Source organism: Canis aureus, chromosome 1 (assembly GCF_053574225.1).
Source record: "Canis aureus isolate CA01 chromosome 1, VMU_Caureus_v.1.0, whole genome shotgun sequence".
Taxonomy (NCBI): domain Eukaryota; kingdom Metazoa; phylum Chordata; class Mammalia; order Carnivora; family Canidae; genus Canis; species Canis aureus.
In genome coordinates this window covers 43469158-43489720 of record NC_135611.1, presented here as the reverse complement: position 1 = coordinate 43489720, position 20563 = coordinate 43469158, and the positions used below count along the sequence as shown (strand labels likewise).

Below are 20563 nucleotides of genomic sequence, written 5' to 3'. Positions count from 1 at the left end.
AAAGGTCACTAGGCCTATAGAGACCAAACACCATCTGTGGCTCAGGCAGCTCCTGAGCTGCCCAATGACCCTGGGGAAGGAGCCCTGATGCAAACAGGCTCCTGCTTTTATACTCTTAGTGTTTGATTCCTGGAAAAGTTAATCTTGCTTCTTGATCTGCCTGTAGTTGTAGATGTGCAGTACACTTCCTAAACATTCATTTCAATGTCCTAGAGCTAAAGTTATTCTAGTGCATTCTAGGCAATGAGACTGATGTCCTCATGACTCCTTAATTCAATGGGGAAAGCTTGCCTCCAGTTTTTTAATAGGAATTCAAAACCTTCAGGAGGCAAAAATAAAGTATGTACTAACCTTGCTTCAACTTCCCGTGTTCAAATTAGGAGCAGGCATTTAGGTGGCTCTCGTGTGAACTTCTTCATGGTTCTGTAATGGGCTCTGTTCCCAGTTCTACTCTGATACTTGATTTTCTTTTTTTTTTTAATTTTTATTTATTTATGATAGTAACACAGAGAGATAGAGAGAGACAGAGAGAGGCAGAGATACAGGCAGAGAGAGAAGCAGGCTCCATGCACTGGGAGCCCGACATGGGATTCGATCCCGGGTCTCCAGGATCGTGCCCTGGGCCAAAGGCAGGCGCTAAACCGCTGCGCCACCCAGGGATCCCTGATACTTGATTTTCATAGTGATAAATGCATGCTTCATTGTCAAACCCAAGAATGAGTTCCTGGGTCCCAGTGAGGATATATAGAGACATCAGAAGTTATGGAAAAGAGAAGCATCCATCTTTACACTCCAAAGCCGTTTACTTTCATGGGCCAGCACTTTTCCAGCACTGGGAAAGCCTAAGGAAGGCTCAGATGCATTATTTGTTCATCACTGGGTCTCTTTAGAATCATGTTTTTCTTCTCACAATATGGCCGCAAGGAAGAGTAATTTTGCTTATCCTAAACACACAGTGACTAATGGCACTGATTTTCTCATTTATTCAAACTAATATGTAGAAGTCTCTTGGTTATTATCCAGTGAGAAACAGTCTTTTCCATTAAGCTCCTGCTGTTAGTACCCCACTAAGCATCGCAGAGAACAAATATGCTATGTCTGCCTTCTTGTTTCTTCCAATACATCTTTTATCATAGATACTTATGCACTACTTCCCCCAGGAAAGTATGAACCTTGGCAAAAACTCAAATTTACCTTTTCCTCTATAATTCCCTGAATTGAATAGTATTACTTCAATAAAAATTAGCCATTGTTAGTTTCCTAGTTATAAATAACTTGACCATTATGTCCCACAATTTAGTAAATGACATTCTATTTTAAAAATCAAATACTAACATATTTCATTTTTTTAACATATTTCATTTTTAAAATCACTATACAGTCCACCGGCGCCATGGTGCTCATGCTGAACTACATCGTCGCCGTGCCCCAGAACACGGGCATCGGCAGGAACGGGGACCTGCCCTGGCCCCCGCTCAGGTAAACAGAATTTGGTGATTATGGGTAGGAAGACATGGTTCTCTATTCCTGAGAAGAATCGACCTTTAAAGGACAGAATTAATATAGTTCTCAGCAGAGATCAAGGAACCTCCACAAGGAACTCATTTTCTTGCCAAAAGTCTGGATGATGCTTTAAAACTTACTGAGCAACCAGAATTAGCAAATAAAGTGGACATGGTTTGGCTAGTGAGAGGCAGTTCTGTTTATAAGGAAGCCATGAACAAACCAGGCCATCTTAGACTATTTGTGACAAGGATTATGCATGAATTTGAAAGTGACACATTTTTCCCAGAAATTGATTTGGAGAAATATAAACTTCTACCAGAATACCCAGGTGTTCTTTCTGATGTCCAGGAGGAGAAAGGCATTAAGTACAAATTTGAAGTATATGAGAAGAACGATTAATGTGAAGATATTTTTTTGATTTATTTCAAGTTATTTTCCCCCCCTGCCAAACAATTCTATCTATATTTTAATATTAGAAAAAAAAACTTTTGTTGACTCTAAGTCAATGGATAATTCTTTCCAAGCAGTGTGATTTTATTAATCTTAACTAGACCATATCAGACATTATTTGTGAAACATTCCTTGCTATAACTGTGTGTTTCCCATCAAGGACCAGCACCTGCCTAGGGTAGCATATCTACCAAGAGTCAAAGAGAGACAATCCCTGATAGCATGAGTTGAAACTAGGACTTACAAAAGATAGGACTAGACAGATTTGTCCAAAACTCAGAAATGGGTTAAAAACAGAAAAGTTAGGGCTCAAATATTAAAAGAAAATTAGATCAAAATAGGAACTTTGATTTCTCGATCTATATCACACTTCTGAAAAAGTTCTGTTCACTCAGGAAATCAGTAAGTTGAGAACTCTAATAATTCCATAGGGATAGTAAAGAGGCAGGTAGGACACTACCTTTTTAAAGGTTAAGAAGAAGAGTCTGAGACCTCAAAAAACTGTTTTAGATCTTCAGTGAGATTCCATGGGATGTTATGATGTAAGAAGAATAGGCTATTCCTTATAAAAAAGAGTAATAACAGCACATGGCTAAAATTAGAAATTAAGAAGGTAATGAATTGAAAATGGATAATGCTAGAAACCAAAATTATGAAGATGGAAACTAAATTAAACTTCGCTGAATTAAAAAATGAAAATTAAAACACATTTTACCCATGATGTTAGCAAAGATGTGGATGGTTAGGTATCCAAATAAATAGCATTTTTTTGCCTTGTAAATTAATATAACCTTTTTAGAGTTTAAGTTAGCAATATCAATTAAAATTCACAATATTCTGGGTTTGGACCTAGGGCTTCCACTTGTAGAAATTAATCCTAAATAAAGAGATGGACCCAGGGCACCTTGGTGGCTCAGTGGTTGAACATCTGCCTTCGGCCCAGGGTGTAATCCTGGAGTCCTGGGATCAAGTCCCTACATGGAGCCTGCTTCTCCCTCTGCCTATGTCTCTGCCTCTCTCTGTGTGTTTCTCATAAATAAATAAATAAATAAATAAATAAATAAATAAATAAATAAAATCTTTTTTAAAAAATAAAAAATATCACTATACAGCCTCATCGTAACATTTTATTTATTTTTTTAAGATTTTATTTATTTATTTATTTTGTATATTTTTTATTGGAGTTCGATTTGCCAACATATAGTATAACACCCAGTGTTCATCCTGTCAAGTGCCTCCCTCATTGTAACATTTTATTTTTTTATTTTTTTAAGGATTTATTTATTTATTCATGAGAGACACAGCGAGAGAGAGGCAGAGACATAGGCAGAGAGAGAAGCAGGCTCCATGCAGGGAGCCCGATGTGGGACTCAATCCCGGAACCCCTGAGCCAAAGGCAAATGCTCAACCATAAGCCACCCAGGTGTCCCTCATTGTAACATTTTAAAATGACATTATTACACCAGCCTCTACGTTGAATTCAGTGTTTTCTATCGCCTTTGATTTACCTCTTGCCTTTACATTTTCAGGCCAACACCCATCTAAGCAGCTGCTTAACAAGACCTAACACCTTAAAATAGGGAATTTTCTCAGTTTTACTCCATTAATCTTATCTTTACTATCTGCACACAATTTTAAATTTACCCTTCAATGATAAATTCTCTTTTTTTAAAATATATCTGTTGCTCCAAACCTCTATCTTATTAGTCACTACCAAGTCTACAAGAATATGGCTAAAGATAAGGGAAAAGCATCTCTGAGTAAACATCAAGAATAATGGCATTAAAAAAAAAAGAATAATGGCATAAAATAAAGACCTGTACCAAAAAATATTTTCATCTTATTCATATTCTTTTATATATATATACATAACATATTCTATACATTCTTGTAGTATATATATACAATATGTTTTTCTCAAATCTAGATTGACTAATATTCGCACCTCCAAAGATTGTCAAGAATTCATAGATATTATTATATAATTCTTAGTCTCTATTTTTGCGATATCCCATAGAATAGAGTTTCTGTTTCTAAAACCCAGAAACAGTGTGTGTGTGGTAGTATTATTATTAATATAGTTATATTGGGGCACTTGGGTAGCTTAGTGGTTGAACGTCTGCCTTCAGCTCAGGTCGTGATCCCAGGGTCCTGGGATCCAGTCCTGTATCAGGCTTCCCACAGGGAGCCTGCTCCCTCTGCCTTTGTCTCTGTCTCTCTCTGTGTGTCTCTCATGAATAAATAAATAAAAATTTAAAAATATATATAGTTATATTAATATATTAATAGTAATACATGGGGTTTTTAACATTAAAACCAATAAAAGAAAAGATGTAACTTTGCTTGCTAGACTGAATAGATTCACTTTAATTTTTATAGAGTTATTAGAAAATAAAACATTTGGAATCCACTCCCCCCGCCCCGCACTCAGAGTTGTAAACATAAACATGCTTAAAATATTTAGAAACCTGGTAAGAGTTCATTTGCTATATTCATAACTCACTATCAGGGAACATATATGTATTACATTTTGTAGTAAAAAGGAACTCAGTGAGGAAAAAAAAAAAGAGAATAATGGCATAAATCATTATGTTCTAGTAGTAAAATCTAACCTTACAGGAAATGGCAAATTCCAGCTCAAAGATTCTGTTTTTGAATAAAACAGATAAACATACTGTAAATTACAAAATATGTCTTTAAAAGTATCACCTGTGTGCCTACGTCCTAATGAAAAGAAAATCTAAGAGACAAAGAGAAATTTGGAACTAATGAGGTTAATATGTGGGGAAGGCAAGGAGCTGAGCAAGATGCCCTAGTGAATGAACCCACAACTCTATAGAGAACAGACAAGCAAAAGAGAAAAAAGCAAATTATGAAACCAGGGCGAGTTTCCAAGGAAGAGATAAAGGAAAGAGCACAATTGTGAGGGGGTAAAAAAATTTGAAAAGTTCAAGTGTGAAAGGAGACGCATCTTGTAAGAGACTTGCAATTACATAAAGCAAAAGAGAAGGACGAAGGAAATGTTTTCCTTCTAATAGTCAGGGAGAGAAAGCTGTTCAATAGACTTTGTGAAAAGGGAGATGCTTTTAATGTGTCTTTCCAGCTCTCTTCTTTCAAACAGGTGTAACTGTGACCAGTTAACCAGAGGAGAGTACCTTTTGAGTTTGGAATACCAAACCAGAGGCAAATAAATAATTATAGTACGTTTTTCTGAAATTTAGATTAAGTTTGCACCTCCAAGGATTCTCAAGAATGCATAGATATTATTATAGAATTCTTAGTCTCTAGTTTTGTGATATCCTATAGAATAGAGTTTCTGTTTCTAAAAATGAGAAAGAGTGTATGTATGGTAGTATTACTATATTAATAGTAATACATAGAGATTTTTACATTAAAACTAACAAAAGATGTAACTTTGCTTGCTATACTGAATAGATTCACTTTAATTTTTATAGAGTTGTTAGAAAACAGAACATTTGGAATGTATCCCCTACCTCCACTGGAAGTTGTAAATATAAACATGCTTAAGATATTTAGAAACATTGTAAGAGTTCATTTGCCATATTTGTAACTCACTCTCAGGAACATTTGATGCCCTCACAAAAGCATGTAGTCCTAAGTTGACAAATTCAACAAATTAGACATTCTCGGATAGTTTCCATGGTACCCAATATGGATTCACTGATGAATCTTTGAGGCTGTTTTTCAGACCCCATGTGAAATACAATATTGGGAAGGTAAAAAAGATTCCTGTGATATTTCTTTTAATATTTTCTCCCACCTCTTTTCTTCATTTTCTTTTCTTGAAACTTCTGCTTAGACACAAGACTTCATGTATTGATTATTGATCAATTGATTATCAATTGATTATCATTTTTTATTTCTAAATTTATCTCTAATATTTTAGGTGACTTTATGATTTTGACATAACACTCTTCTGTTGAATTTTATTTGCATTTGGGCAGCTTTAAAGTTCAAGAGATTTTTTTTCTTCTCTCTATTCCAACATCAAGTTCTTGTTTTTCATATGCAATTTTTCTTAGTTATCTCTTAGATTTTATCTTTTCTTCTTTGACAGGCCTTTTTCATCCTATTCTCTCTCGCTCTCACTCTCTCTCTCTCTCTCTCTCTGGAATTTGGTCTTTCCTTCTTCAAGTTTTCCTCAAATATTTGGAGATCTTTGGGTTTTCACTCATAATCAGCATTTATAATAGCACCTGCCACCATTAACTTAAGTTCTACTTGAATAAATTATTAAAAGGAGGAAGGGAGGAAAAACAAAAGGAGAAACTTAAAAGTCTGATGGAGATCATTGTATGTGGATGAATTTAATTGAAGGCAGGCTTCTTTCAATTCTGAGCAAGGAGAGAGCCTGATATCACTCAGATGAGCCTAAATGAAAGAAAGCTTAATTCTGAGGCATCAACTCTCACACTAGCCATGCTAGTTCTTGGGTAGTTTTTTTTTTTTTTTCCTATTTCTTTAGAGAATAACTCTAATTTTTATGCCTTGGGGCTTCTAGGGGTTTCAGCTTTCTCTAACGAGCAAGGGAAGGCAACAAACTTGTATATAAATCTATCTATGTCCCTATATTAAGCTCTTCTAGAATCTTGCCCTTGATTGTAACATTCTCAAATTCCTGAAAAATATTAATGTTTGATATTCAGGAAAGATTAATCAACATTGGCAGAAATTCTCAGGAATTCCCAAAATTATAAATTGTTTTTTTATAACAATTATTTACATATTTCTAAAATGATGAAAATCATAATAAAGGTGACAATTTTTCTGATCATACCAAAAGTTTCAGAGATTTTCTATAACAAAAAATAACATAATAATAACCGCACAATTTGTTACTTTATGCTGATACATTGTGACAAAAATATATATTTCAGTAAAACATTTTTTTTTCTAATATAAACATTTGATAACAAGACACATTAAAAGAAGTGAACTCCATGTATCAGCATTTCCTGTTCTTGCTTTTGACTTGACCTCAATGGCATCATGGGCTGAATAAAGTCCTCCTAAAATCCATATGTTGAAGTCCTAACTCCCAGGTACCACAAAATATGACCACACTTGGAGATAGGGTCTTTGAAGAGGTAAATAAATTAAAAATGAGATCATTAGGGAGGCTCTTAATCCCATATATCCTGATCCCATATGTATTCTTATAAGAAGAGGAAATTTAGACACAGACATGTGTGTGACAGTGGAAAGACCATGTGAAGACACAGAGAAAATTGCCATCTACAATTCAAGGAGAAAAGCCTCGAAAGGAACTACTCTGCTGACACCTCGATTTTAGACTCTAGCCTTTAGAACTGTGAGGCATTTAATTTCTGTTATTTAAATCATTAGTCTACAGTACTTTGTTATGACAGCCCTAGCTAATACAAGTGAATTCCTTCAAACAAGGAACATTTCTATGTAGATTGTTAAACTTTAGTTCTTGCATTCTCAATTTCTCAGCTGACTTTTTCTATAATTGCTGAAATGTACAAGTTTTCCAATAAATGCCGGGGAGGAATTTCTACATGAAAACAATAGTTATTGGACTTGTCATAATGCAAGTACATCTGAGCTTTTCTGTAGATAAGTCATCAGCCACAGACTGTCAGTATTTAGTCTCCCATAGTTGTTCCATGGATCCACTCTTAAATGAACTGCCCATCTTCCCCTCAAAATATATTGCAATCTCTTGACCACTCATGGCTCCCTTTTAATTCTTTGTTATATGAAATAATATTTCCTTACTCTTCCCATTAGGTGAATGATATTTGGGGAATAAGGAGACACATTCATGGGCTCAGTCTACCATTATGGATTGGAAAAACCCTTGTAATACTATGTCATTGGTAGATTTTGTATGTATTGACTGAAGGCAAAGGAAGAAATAAATATTCTTTTCAGGTCTATAAAGAATGATTTCTAATATAATTTTAGAGGACATTAATCTTAGTCAAATTTTGAACTCAGATGTATAAGAATATGACTATTTTTATAACTGAAATTAATTTGTACCTCAAGCACTTATTATCTTTAATATTTTTGAAAAATCTCAATTTATTATCATCTTAGTCAATTTGGGTTTACCTCAGCAAATTCAGGTTTTGACACCTGCTTTTCCCTTGGGATTATACTATAAAATTCAAAGAAAATTTTAATTTCAGTGGTTATAACAATCTACCCTAAAACAATGGAGGCCAGACTTGAGTTTTATTGTAATTGGAGGACAATTGTATTGATAATCTATTGCTGCTGTAGCGAGTTTCCATAAGCCTCCGGGTTAAAAACAACATAGATTTATTATTTCATGGGTCTGGAGGACAAAAATCCAAAAACTTAGTCTGACGAGGTTGCTATCAAGATATAGACAGGGCTATAATCCTTCTGAAACTCTAGGAGAGAATTTTTTCCTTGCCTTTTCCAGCTTCCAGAAACCTCCTGCATTCTCTGATTCTTGATCTACTCTAAGCATCAGCATCTCTCCAATCTCTATATTGTCACATCTCCTTCTCAGACTCTACAGACCGTCCACTTCACTCTTTAAGGAACCCTTGTGTTTACATTGGGATACTTGAATAATCCAGGATAATCTTCTTATTTTAGGACCTTTAAATTAGTCACATCTGCAAAGTCTCTTACTTTGTAAGCTAACATACTCATAAATTTCAGAGATTAAGGGATGGACATCCTCAGGTGCCACTATTCCGCCTCCCCCAATGAGGTGCCAAATTTAATCAATGGTGTACAAAATACTAACACAGCAGTTAATATTTCAAACATTTATTCTACTACAGAGTAAACCAAACATAAGGGTTTTTTGTTTTTGTTTTTGTTTTTTTGTTTTTTTTTTTTTGCTAATTAGCTCTTATATTGCAGGCACCTTAAAATGTAATTCAAATTGCAAAGGGATAATGTATTGCTAATTGGGCATTACATATGAATTTATAAATGTAACTCAAGATAAAAATGAAAGTTCCTCTTTTTTGAAGTCAGGCACAAGTGTCAAAGCCACAGAAAGGACCTCACTCAATGACCAAAGCACTGAGATGAATGTTGTATAATACACTAAAACAAGACCTTTTAAATTCATGTCATATGTAAATCAAGAGGCAACTTCTTTAGAGATGGTCATTTTAGAGATTGTCACTAAAAATGTTATTCATATTGTTACAGACACAATAGGCTGATGGGTTAAATGGTAGGTATTTTCTATTATTTGAAATATATCAAAACCCAGACCCCTTAGAGATTTCTTTTCTAGTAACTCACAGGAGAGCACTATCTATAGTGATAAAGAGCAGGGAGCAAAGAGAAAATAAACTAAGAGGAGGGAACAAATGGAAAGTAGGTAGGAAATAGTTCGGGCTGTTCAGAACAGGACCCGCACTCACAAATAAAACCTTTGTGACCCTTTGCAACTTCTGTCCAATTGCAGACAGAGATGGAGTTCCATAGAGAGAACTGGGATGTGGGAGGGAAAAGGGGGGCAAGAGCAACGTTCACAGACAAGGCCCTTTTGAGGCACTACCAAATCATCCTTCTGTTCCACATGAAGTAAGGAAAACCACAGGGAAGCTCCTGGAAAGGGTCAACAAAGAGTGGGGCATGAGTTAGCTGAAACTGGATTTCTAGGCTAAGGCTTCAGAAATCTAAGAGATAAGGAAAGTTGAGGACACAGGAGACCGAGCAGAATGGGACACACAAGCAGACATTGCCCATCCCTATGGAGGGAGTGAGATGGGAAAGGCTGCCATCCAGAATCTCTGCTGAAACAGAGTGGGGTCTGGGGTCTTCCATGCTTCCTAGGCATAAGGAGAGAAGCAGAGCACTGTTTGGAAAAGCCTGATGCTGCAATGAGTACTCTGGCTTCTTAACAGGCTGGCCTCTGAGATACCAGGAGGGCAGGGCAGGCTCTGCAGAGATGGGACTGAGACTGGGGTAAATGTCAAAGGAATCTGTGTAGAATGCATTGAATTTTGACAATTTCAGTACCAGGTATGAAAGAGAGTGAGATGCAGAAAGCTTCTGAGCCTTATTCCCTGCTCTGCCACCAAATAATTTTATTACCTGGAGAAAGTCACATAGTTTTTCTGGGGTCTTAATAAGACTCACTAGGGGACTGCATAGAACATTTCTACAAGAGTTTCTAGGGTCATGGCTTTTGTTATCTACTTCATATTTCTGCTTCTTCATCTCAAAAGTGACTTGAATATATAGTACATACCTCATATATTTGATATGATGTAACAATATGAAGACAGTAGGGAAGTGCCTGCTACATAAGCTCTCACTATCACTCCTTTCCTTTCTCATTACCACTACTGTACTCTAAATCTTAGGGTTTCACCTTTGGATGACTTTAAGGGTTTACATATCATTTTCTCTATTTGCGGGGTCTCTTCTGCCTAACTCCAACCAACACAACTACCAGCCTCGTGATTTTTACAGAACAATCAGTGAAGCCCCTAAAATTCCAAGCATAAGCAAGATTCAGAGACTGTTCCAAAAGCACAAAAATGTAAATATGCATATTTCTAGGAAAAGTTGCTTAGTTTTCATTAAACTTTCAAGATAATTTAAAAATAATCTCAGACTAAATTGATCCATGTTTCTAAATTACCTCCTTCATCACTGAATTGTTCAGATCAGAAAAGAATTTTTCCTAATTCATTTACTTGCTCACTCATCTATTAAAGTATTTCATTCTTTCCTAACTTTTCTCACATCTCCACTACTACCTCCTTACCTATCTCAAAGCTATTTCCTGGAGAAAACAGATGTCACAGAGAAGCATTTCATGAACTTCTACTGTAACAGCTCCCTCACTGAGTCTTAAGGGTTCACTTGCTTCAAGCTTGTCTGTAATCTGGCTTGCTGACTTAAATCCCTTGACCTATAGCAGAGCTAATCTACTTTCCTTGAGACGTGTAGACCACCAGCTTTAAGGAGTAAAGGATCAAACTTTCCCAGAAGATAAGACCTGACCACAGTTGAGAGTAACTCCCAATGATGCCAGAGAGTCAGTGCAGGGTCCTGTCGACATACAAGTAACCACCTGGGCATCAGCTTCCCCTGCACAGAGCTCCTCTCCTTTTTCCTGTGTGTCCCCCCTTTCTTTTTTTTGAAATTCCTTTTTATTGGAGTTCAATTTGCCAATATATAGCATAATACCCAGTGCTCATCCCATCAAGTGCCCCCCTCAGTGCCCGTCACCCAGTCACCCCCACCCCCCGCCCACCTCCCCTTCCACCACCCCTAGTTCGTTTCCCAGAGTTAGGAGTCTCTCATGTTCTGTCTCCCTCTCTGATATTTCCCACTCATTTTTTTCTCCTTTCCCCTTTATTCCCCTTCACTATTTTTTATATTCCCCAAATGAATGAGACCATATAATATTTGCCTTTTTCTGATTGACTTATTTCACTCAGCATAATACCCTCTAGTTGCATCAACGTCGAGGCAAATGGTGGGTATTTGTCGTTTCTAATGGCTGAGGAATATTCCGTTGTATACATAGACCACATCTTCTTTATCCATTCATCTTTCGATGGACACCGAGGCTCCTTCCACAGTTTGGCTACTGTGGACATTGCTGCTAGAAACATTGGGGTGCAGGTGTCCCGGTGCTTCACTGCATCTGTATCTTTGGGGTAAATCCCCAGCAGTGCAATTGCTGGGTCGTAGGGCAGATCTATTTTTAACTCTTTGAGGAACCTCCACACAGTTTTCCAGAGTGGCTGCACCAGTTCACATTCCAACAGTGCAGGAGGGTTCCCCTTTCTTCACATCCTCTCCAACATTTGTTGTTTCCTGTCTTGTTAATTTTCACCATTCTGACTGGTGTGAGGTGGTATCTCATGGTGGTTTGGATTTGTATTTCCCTGATGGCCAGTGATGCGGAGCATTTTCTCATGTGCTTGTTGGCCATGTCTATGTCTTCCTCTGTGAGATTTCTCTTCATGTCTTTTGCCCATTTCATTATTGGATTGTTTGTTTCTTTGCTGTTGAGTTTAATAAGTTCTTTATAGATCTTGGAAACGAGCCCTTTATCTAATACATCATTTGCAAATATCTTCTCCCATTCTGTAGGTTGTCTTTTAGTTTTGTGGACTGTATCCTTTGCTGTGCAAAAGCTTCTTATCTTGATGAAGTCCCAATAGTTCATTTTTGCTTTTGTTTCTTTTGCCTTCGTGGATGTATCTTGCAAAAAGTTACTGTGGTTGAGTTCAAAAAGGGTGTTGCCTGTGTTCTCCTCTAGGATTTTGATGGAATCTTGTCTCACATTTAGATCTTTAATCCATTTTGAGTTTATCTCACTGTCTTGATGACCACAGCTTTGTAGTACAACCTGAAATCTGGCATGGTGATGACCCCAGATATGGTTTTCTTTTTTAAAATTCCCCTGGCTATTCAGGGTCTTTTCTGATTCCACACAAATCTTAAGATGATTTGTTCCAACTCTCTGAAGAAAGTCCATGGTATTTTGATAGGGATTGCATTAAATGTGTAAATTGCCCTGGGTAACATTGACATTTTCACAATATTAATTCTTCCAATCCATGAGCATGGAATATTTTTCCATCTCTTTGTGTCTTCCTCAATTTCTTTCAGAAGTGTTCTGTAGTTTTTAGGGTATAGATCCTTTACCTCTTTGGTTAGGTTTATTTCTAGGTCTCTTATGCTTTTGGGTGCAATTGTAAATGGGATTGACTCCTTAATTTCTCTTTCTGCAGTCTCACTGTTAGTGTATAGAAATGCCACTGACTTCTGGGCATTGATTTTGTATCCTACCACACTGCCGAATTGCTGTATGAGTTCTAGCAATGTTGGGGTGGAGTCTTTTGGGTTTTCTACGTACAGTATCATGTCATCGGCGAAAAGGGAGAGTTTGACTTCTTCTTTGCCAATTTGAATGCCTTTTATTTCTTTTTGTTGCTTGATTGCTGAGGCTAGGACTTCTAGTAATATGATGAATAGCAGTGGTGAGAGTGGACATCCTTGTTGGGTTCCTGATATAGGGAAAAGGCCTCCAGTGCTTCCCCATTGAGAATTATATTTGCTGTGGGCTTTTAGTAGATGGCTTTTAAGATGCTGAGGAATGTTCCCTCTATCCCTACACTCTCAAGAGTTTTGATCAGGAATGGATGCTGTATTTTGTCAAATGCTTTCTCTGCATCTATTGAGAGGATCATATGGTTCTTGTTTTTCTCTTGCTGATATGATCAATCACATTGATTGCTTTATGAGTGTTGAACCAGCCTTGCATCCCGGGGATAAATCCCACTTGCTCATGGTGAATAATCTTCATAATGTATTGTTGTATCCTATTGGCTAGTATCTTGTTGAGAATTTTTGCATCCATGTTCATCAGGGATATTGGTGTATAATTCTCCTTTTTGGTGGGTTCTTTGTCTGGTTTTGGAATTAAGGTGATGCTGGCCTCATTGAACAAGTTTGGAAGTACTCCATCTCTTTTTATCTTTCCAAAGAGCTTTAGTAGAATAGGTATTCTTTCTTCTTTAAACATTTGATAGAATTCCCCTGGGAAGCCATCTGACCCTGGACTTTTGTGTCTTGGGAGGTTTTTGATGACTGCTTCAATTTCCTCCCTGGTTATTGGCCTGTTCAGGTTTTCTATTTCTTCCTGTTCCAGTTTTAGTAGTTTGTGGTTTCCAGAAATATGTCCATTTCTTCTAGATTGCCTAATTTATTGGCGTAAAGCTGCTCATAATAAGTTTTTAAGATCGATTGTATTTCCTTGGTTTTGGTGGTGATCTCTCCTTTCTCATTCATGATTTTATTAATTTGAGTCTTTCTCTCTTCTTTTTAATGAGGCTGGCTAATGGTTTATCTATCTTATTAATTCTTTCAAAGAACCAACTCCTGGTTTTGTTAATCTGTTCCACAGTTCTTCTGGTCTGTATTTCATGGAGTTCTGCTTGAATCTTTATTAATTCTCTTCTTCTGCTGGGTGTAGGATCTATTTTCTGTTTTTTCTCCAGCTCCTTTAGGTGCAAGATTAGCTTTTGTATTTGAGTTCTTTCCAGTTTTTGGATGGATGCTTGCACTGCGATGTATTTCCCCCTCAGGACTGCTTTTGCTATATCCAAAGATTTTGAATGGTTGTATCTTCATTCTCATTAGTTTCCATGAATCTTTTTAATTCTTCCCTAATTCCTGGTTGACCCTTTCATCCTTTAGCAGGATGGTCCTTAACTTCCATGTGCTTGAAATCCTTCCAAACTTCTTCTCGTGATTTAGTTCTAATTTCAAAGCATTATGGTCTGAAAATATGCAAGGGACGATCCCAATCTTTTGGTATTGGTTCAGACCTGATTTGTGACCCAGAATGTGGTTTATTCTGGAGAAAGTTCCATGTGCACTTGAGAAGAATGTGTATTCAGTTGCATTTGGATGTAAAATTCTGTAATAATCTGTGAAATCCATCTGGTCCAGTGTAGCATTTAAAGCTCTTGTTTCTTTGGAGATGTTGTGCTTAGAATATCTGTCGATTGTAGAAAGCACTACATCCAAGTCACCAAGTATAAGTGTATTATTATCTAAGTAGGTCTTAACTTTGGTTATTAATTGATTGATATACTTGGCAGCTCCCACATTCAGGGCATAAATATTCATGATTATTAGGCCCCCTTGTTGGATAGATCCTTTAAATATGATATAGTGTCCCTCTTCATCTCTTACTACAGTCTTTGTGATAAACTTTAATTTATCTGATATAAGGATGGCTACCCCTGCTTTCTTTTGAGGACCATTTGAATGGTAAATGGTTCTCCAACCTTTTATTTTCAGGCTGTAGGTGTCCTTAGGTCTAAAATGAGTCTCTTGTAGACAGCAAATAGATGGGTCTTGCTTTTTTATCCAGTCTGAAACCCTGCGCCTTTTGATGGGGTCATTAAGCCCATTCACGTTCAGAGTTACTATTGAAAGATATGAATTTAGTGTCATCATGTTACCTATTCAGTCCCTGTTTTTGTGGAGTTTCCTTGGACTTCCTCTTTCTATTACAGAGTCCCCCTTAGTATTTCTTGCAGAGCTGGTTTGGTGGTCACATATTCTTTCAGTTTCTGCCTATCTTGGAAGCTCTTTATCTCTCCTTCTATTCTGAATGAGAGCCTTGCTGGATAAAGTATTCTTGGTTGCATGTTCTTCTCATTTAGGACCCTGAATATATCCTGCCAGCCCTTTCAGGCCTTCCAGGTCTCTGTGGAGAGGTCTGCTGTTAATCTAATATTTCTCCCTATAAAAGTCAGGGTTTTCTTGTCTCTTGCTGCTTTAAGGATCTTCTCTTTATCTTTGGAATTTGCAAGCTTCACTATTAAATGTCAAGGTGTTGAGCAGTTTCTATTGATTTTGGGGGGAAATCTCTCTATTTCCTGGATCTGAATGCCTGTTTCCCTTCCCAGGTTAGGAAAGTCTGAGCTATGATTTGTTCAAATACATATTCTGGACCTCTGTCCCTTTCGGCACCCTCGGGAACCCCAATTAAATGTAGATTTTTCCGTCTGAGGGTGTCATTTATTTCCCTTAACCTATCCTCATGATCTTTTAATTGTTTTTCTTTTTTCCTCAGTTTCCCTCCTTGCCATCAACTTTTCTTCTATGTCACTCGTTCTACCTCTTTAACCCTTGTCATTAGGACCTCCAGTTTGGATTGCATCTCATTTAATTGATTTTTAATTTTGGTCTGATTAGATCTAAATTCTGCAGTCATGAAGTCTCTTGAATCCTTTATGCTTTTTTCTAGAGCCACCTAGTAGCTTTATAATAGTGCTTCTGAATTGGCTTTCTGACACTGAATTGTAATCCAAGTTTTGTAACTCTGTGTGAGAGAGGACTGTTTACAATTCTTTCTTTTGAGGTGAGTTTTTCCTTCTAGTCATTTTGCTCTAGTGCAGAGTGGCCAAAAACAAGTAGTTAAAAAGGGAGAAAAAGAGAGATTAAAGAAGAAGAAGAAAGAAGAAGAAGAAGAAGAAGAAGAAGAAGAAGAAGAAGAAGAAGAAGGAGGAGGAGGAGGAGGAGGAGGAGGAGGAGGAGGAGGAGGAGGAAAAAGAGGAGAAACAAACAGAAAACAAAAAACAAGGGGGAGTATCCTCTGATTGTATATACTGTAAATCCCTCGACTTCTCCTGGAAGTTTCCAGTGCTGCTTGGTCAATAGCTTGTTTTCCCCCCTGTCCTTCTAGCTGCTCTTCTGGGGGGAGGGGCCTGCTGTGCTGATTCTCAGGTGTGTGCACCTGGGGAAGCTGCTCAGCCCCCTGCCAGGTACAGGGCTCAGTGGGAGCTGTCTATCCTGTGAGGCCCCTGCTCAGTCCCAGGCACACGGTGACACCAGGAGGAACAACCACAGTGGCGGCGGCCAGCTCTCCAGCCCTGGAGTCAGTTCCAGCAGCAACCACCACAGTCTCCCGGTCCACCGGGGCCTGACGCTCCGGGGGCGGAGGCGCCGATCTGCACTGCTCAGGGCCACCTGGGGGCAGGAGCGTCCTCGCTGTCCTGTGCCCTCTCGGCCTCTGCCTGTCCCAGGGGGAGTGCCAGATCCTGGGCTGTGTACCCCGGCGCCCTGTGCTCCGGAGCTTGTGCTGCTGGATCGGCTCCCAGGCCGCAGCCCCCTCTGTGCAGAGCCACCTCCGAGCTGCTCCGGGCCCGCGGGGTGTGCGCTGCAGCCCTTTAGGGAGCTCGGCCGGGGGTGTGGCCTGCTCTCCCTAGGGCGCAGGTGTCTGTTAGTGCCCCTGGGAGCCTGAGGGCATCCCCGCCCCTCCTGGGGTCCTGCTCCAACACCCTGCAAGTGCCTTTCCCTCCGGGAAGGTTGGTGAAGCTCCTGCTTCTCCAGGGCTGGGCTCTCTGGTCCTGGGGACGCTGGCCCCGGCCTTAGCGGCTCCTCTGGGCCCCTCCCCCTTGGAGGCTTTTTTATTTATTTTTTTCCGTCTTCCTACCTTGATAGAAGCGCTAATTCTTCTCACTGTAGCATTCCAGCTGTTCTCTCTTTAAATCTCAGACCAAATTCATAGGTTTTCGGGATGATTTGAAAATTATCTAGGTAAGTTGGTGGGGACAGGTGACTTGGGGACCCTGCTCTTCTGCCATTCCCCACCCCCCCCCCCCCGCATTCCTGTCCCCCCTTTAGAACCCTTCAGCTTCACCTGGACAGGGAAGATGGTCTTTGGGACATTAGACGGGCATCTTCCCAGGTTGTCGGTTCTTGAACAAAGTGAACATTCCTTTCCTACCTTCACTTGTCTCTCAAGTATTAATCTTTGAGTGGTGGGCAGCTGAACCTAAGTTTGAAACTTATAACCCATAACCCATGGAACCCATAACATTACTGCCTCATCCACCCATTCATCCACCTTTGCCCCAAACACTCTCTTTGCCTGTTGAAGAGTACTATGCAATGCAAATGTCAGCCCTGCCCCTGGTGTATCATTCATTTGCTCTTCATCTAAAGGGTATGAATCAAGCAAAATCTCCCTTTACCTAATCAGCAGATTTCTTGTTCTTCCATTCCTTTCACCGTGCAAACATGTTTTTGATATTTCTTCCCCATAAAAACAAATTACTTGATCTCTTCCCCCCCGGCCCCCGCCAGATCCCTCCCCTCTTCTTTGCTCTTCTAAGCAGGAAGACACCTCAGAGTCATCAGTATTCACAATATAGACATCCCTCTCCCCATTCTTTTAGATCCATTCCAACCCGGCTTTTATCCACATTATTCCACCAATACTATTTTTGTGAAGGCTTATGACAGCCAATTCTGTTAATAGTTGCCCAACTGCTTCAAATAAAACTAGACTTTTGCTATGACTTGGGATGTCCCTATGAGGCTTGATTCCTCATAACCTCTCTCTTACATTATGTTTCTGTCATTTGCACCACTTAAAGCCAAATTGGCCTCCTGTCTGCCTAAAATATTAAATAAGTCCCCATTTAAGGGCTTTTGCATCTGGAATTCCCTTTGCCTAGAATGTTCTTCCCAAAGAGATTCTCAACTAATTTCACCATTTCTTTCAGGGCTCTTCTCAAATTCACCTTCTTGTGATGTTTCCTATAGAAACTTTAAAGTTTCAACCTTCTTTTTTTAACACTTCGCATCCTCTTTCCCTGCATTATTGTTTTTCCCTTCACACCTTTAACTTTCTACTATAATATGTATTTTACTTAACTATGTCATTTATCATCTGTTTCCCTCAATAGAATGTGAGCTATGTGGGTAGGAATTTGTCTATTTTGTTCACTGTTATGTTGTCAGAACTTAGAACAGTGTAGGACACATAAATATTTGTTTAAGAAATCAATAAATGAATCTGATTTTACACAGTGGCACATATAGATCTGCTAATGATGCCTTCTTCCTTTGAAAGGCTTTCTTTACTTGTTTTCCAGAACTACACACTTTCTCATTAGCATGGTCACTAATCCAATATGACTCATGTCCTTATAAAATGGGGAATTTTGGAGACACATACACAGGGATGACACCACGTGAAGATCAAGATCAAGACCTAGGTGATGCGTCTATAAACCAAAGACTGCCAACAAACCATCAGAAGCCAAGGAGAGTCACGGATCAGATTCTCCCTCCTATTACTCAGGAGGAAACAATACAGCCAACATCTTGCACAGACTTTTGCCTCCAGAACTGAGACAATAAATTTCTATTGCTTTTAACCCAGTCTGTGTCACCCTGTTATGGCAGCCCAAGTTAATTAATACACCCAGGGGTTATGTGTTGTGATTCTTTTTAAGCTACATTTAGTCCCTTGATGATCTCACAATTTGTGTCTTTAAATCCTATTTCTATCCTGAAGTCTTCCAACCTTTGACCTGCAACCCCACACGTCCTCAGAACCCGTCAGGTATATAACATGTCCAAAGCTAAACCCATCCTCCCCTGGAACCACCCACCTCCTCAATATTTTTCATTCTAGTTCATAGCCCTTATTCTTCAATTGCTCAGGAATTTACCTTGGAATCATTTTGGACTTTTCCATATCTTCAAACTATTAGCAAAAAATCTGATTCCACTTTTGAAACATATGCAGACTCCACTTCTCACCACCTGCACTGTGTAAACGCTGGTCACCACTATCATCATTTGCCTGATTTATAGCAATAAAATCCTCCTCCTGCTTCCCCTCCTCAGCACCCCTTCACCCTATTCCCAACACAGCAGCCAGAATGATCCTGTTAAAATGCAGTTCAGATAATATTACACCATTATCTAAAACTCAGCCACATCTCCTCATCTCACTGCTAAATCCTTGTGGTGGCCTGTGAGGTCCCACAAGGTCTTTAGTAACCTCCCTGATCTCATGTCCTCTGTCCAGTCCAGCTCACATTGCTCCAGCCATACTGGCTTCCTTGCTGTCCAATAAGCCAGGATTTGCCCCTCACTTGCACTTGCTGTTCCCTCTGCCCAGAACACTCATCTCTCAGATCTCTAAACTCCACGTCATATTCATTTGATCAATATTTCTTAAAGAAATAGGGACTAAATTGAAAAGACTTACATTAATAAGATAAAAATAAAATTCTTAGATTCACACTCAAATTGTACTACAATTATGTCCTCATTTGATCTTTACAAGCTTCTTATGTGCAAATAACATCTAGAAGTTTTTGGTTTTCACTGTAGTACTTTGCCTAGAAAGTTCACCTAATAAATATTTAATGCTATGCAAAATCAGAAATGAGCAAAAGATACAATTAGTCCAATTCACTTCAACTTGTGTAAAGTGCTTTGCATTTACTGGTAGTTCTATACTAGTCTCTCCATATATATGCATTTGTTCTAATTGTAGCAAATGAACTTGAACAAAATTTTGCCTTGTGATGATAATTTTGCCTTGTGAGGGTCTATTGACTCTTACCTTCTTTATCATTTCTTTAAGGCTTATGGTAGGAATTTAAGATCCATAGCCTGAGACTTCTAAAAAAAAATTCCCACAGAAGTCTATCTTTCATTATTTTATAAGAACCCCAGTTTTTAGTAGGGCACATGACTATCCAGAAAAAAACAAACAAACAAACTAAACAGCCTGATTTACAAATGAGTCTGATCATAAAACTATGTTCTAGTCAGTGGGATTGTTAGCAAAAATATCAGTGAAAAGAGAACCTGCATGAACTCTTTGTCTCTCTTTTTCCTATGCTCTTTCTTCCATCCTACTGCCTAGAATGTAGTGATGATGACTGGAATGCTGGCTGCGATTTTCATGATGAGGAGAGGTTTAGATTTCTGAGGGCTTCATGGAGCAGTACCTTCAAACTAACCTACGATATTTCCCTTTTGGTGTAATGTGAGAAAAAAACTTCTGTCATATTTAAGTCACTATTTTAGAACTCTCACACAGAATCAACATAGTCCTACCTCAAACATCACAAAACTATCTAATGCTTGGAACTTGAGAGCGAACATGAGTTACCACTGCATCATTTAACAGAATCAGAACAATAGAAAGTGTCTGCAATGATAATCAAAGTTCTTTATTTTTTCTATTTAATTTCCTACAATCCTTTTGGAAAAATAGTCATGTCTCCAAATGTACTTTCACTGAATGAAGCTGAGGACCAAAGCA

General features: G+C 38.5%; 1 pseudogene; it reads left to right on the top strand.

Moving 5' to 3' along the window:
* Positions 1–1393: 1393 nt before the first annotated feature.
* On the top strand, positions 1394–2800 carry LOC144284262 (dihydrofolate reductase pseudogene; annotated as a pseudogene).
* The last annotated feature ends 17763 nt before the right edge of the window (positions 2801–20563 follow it).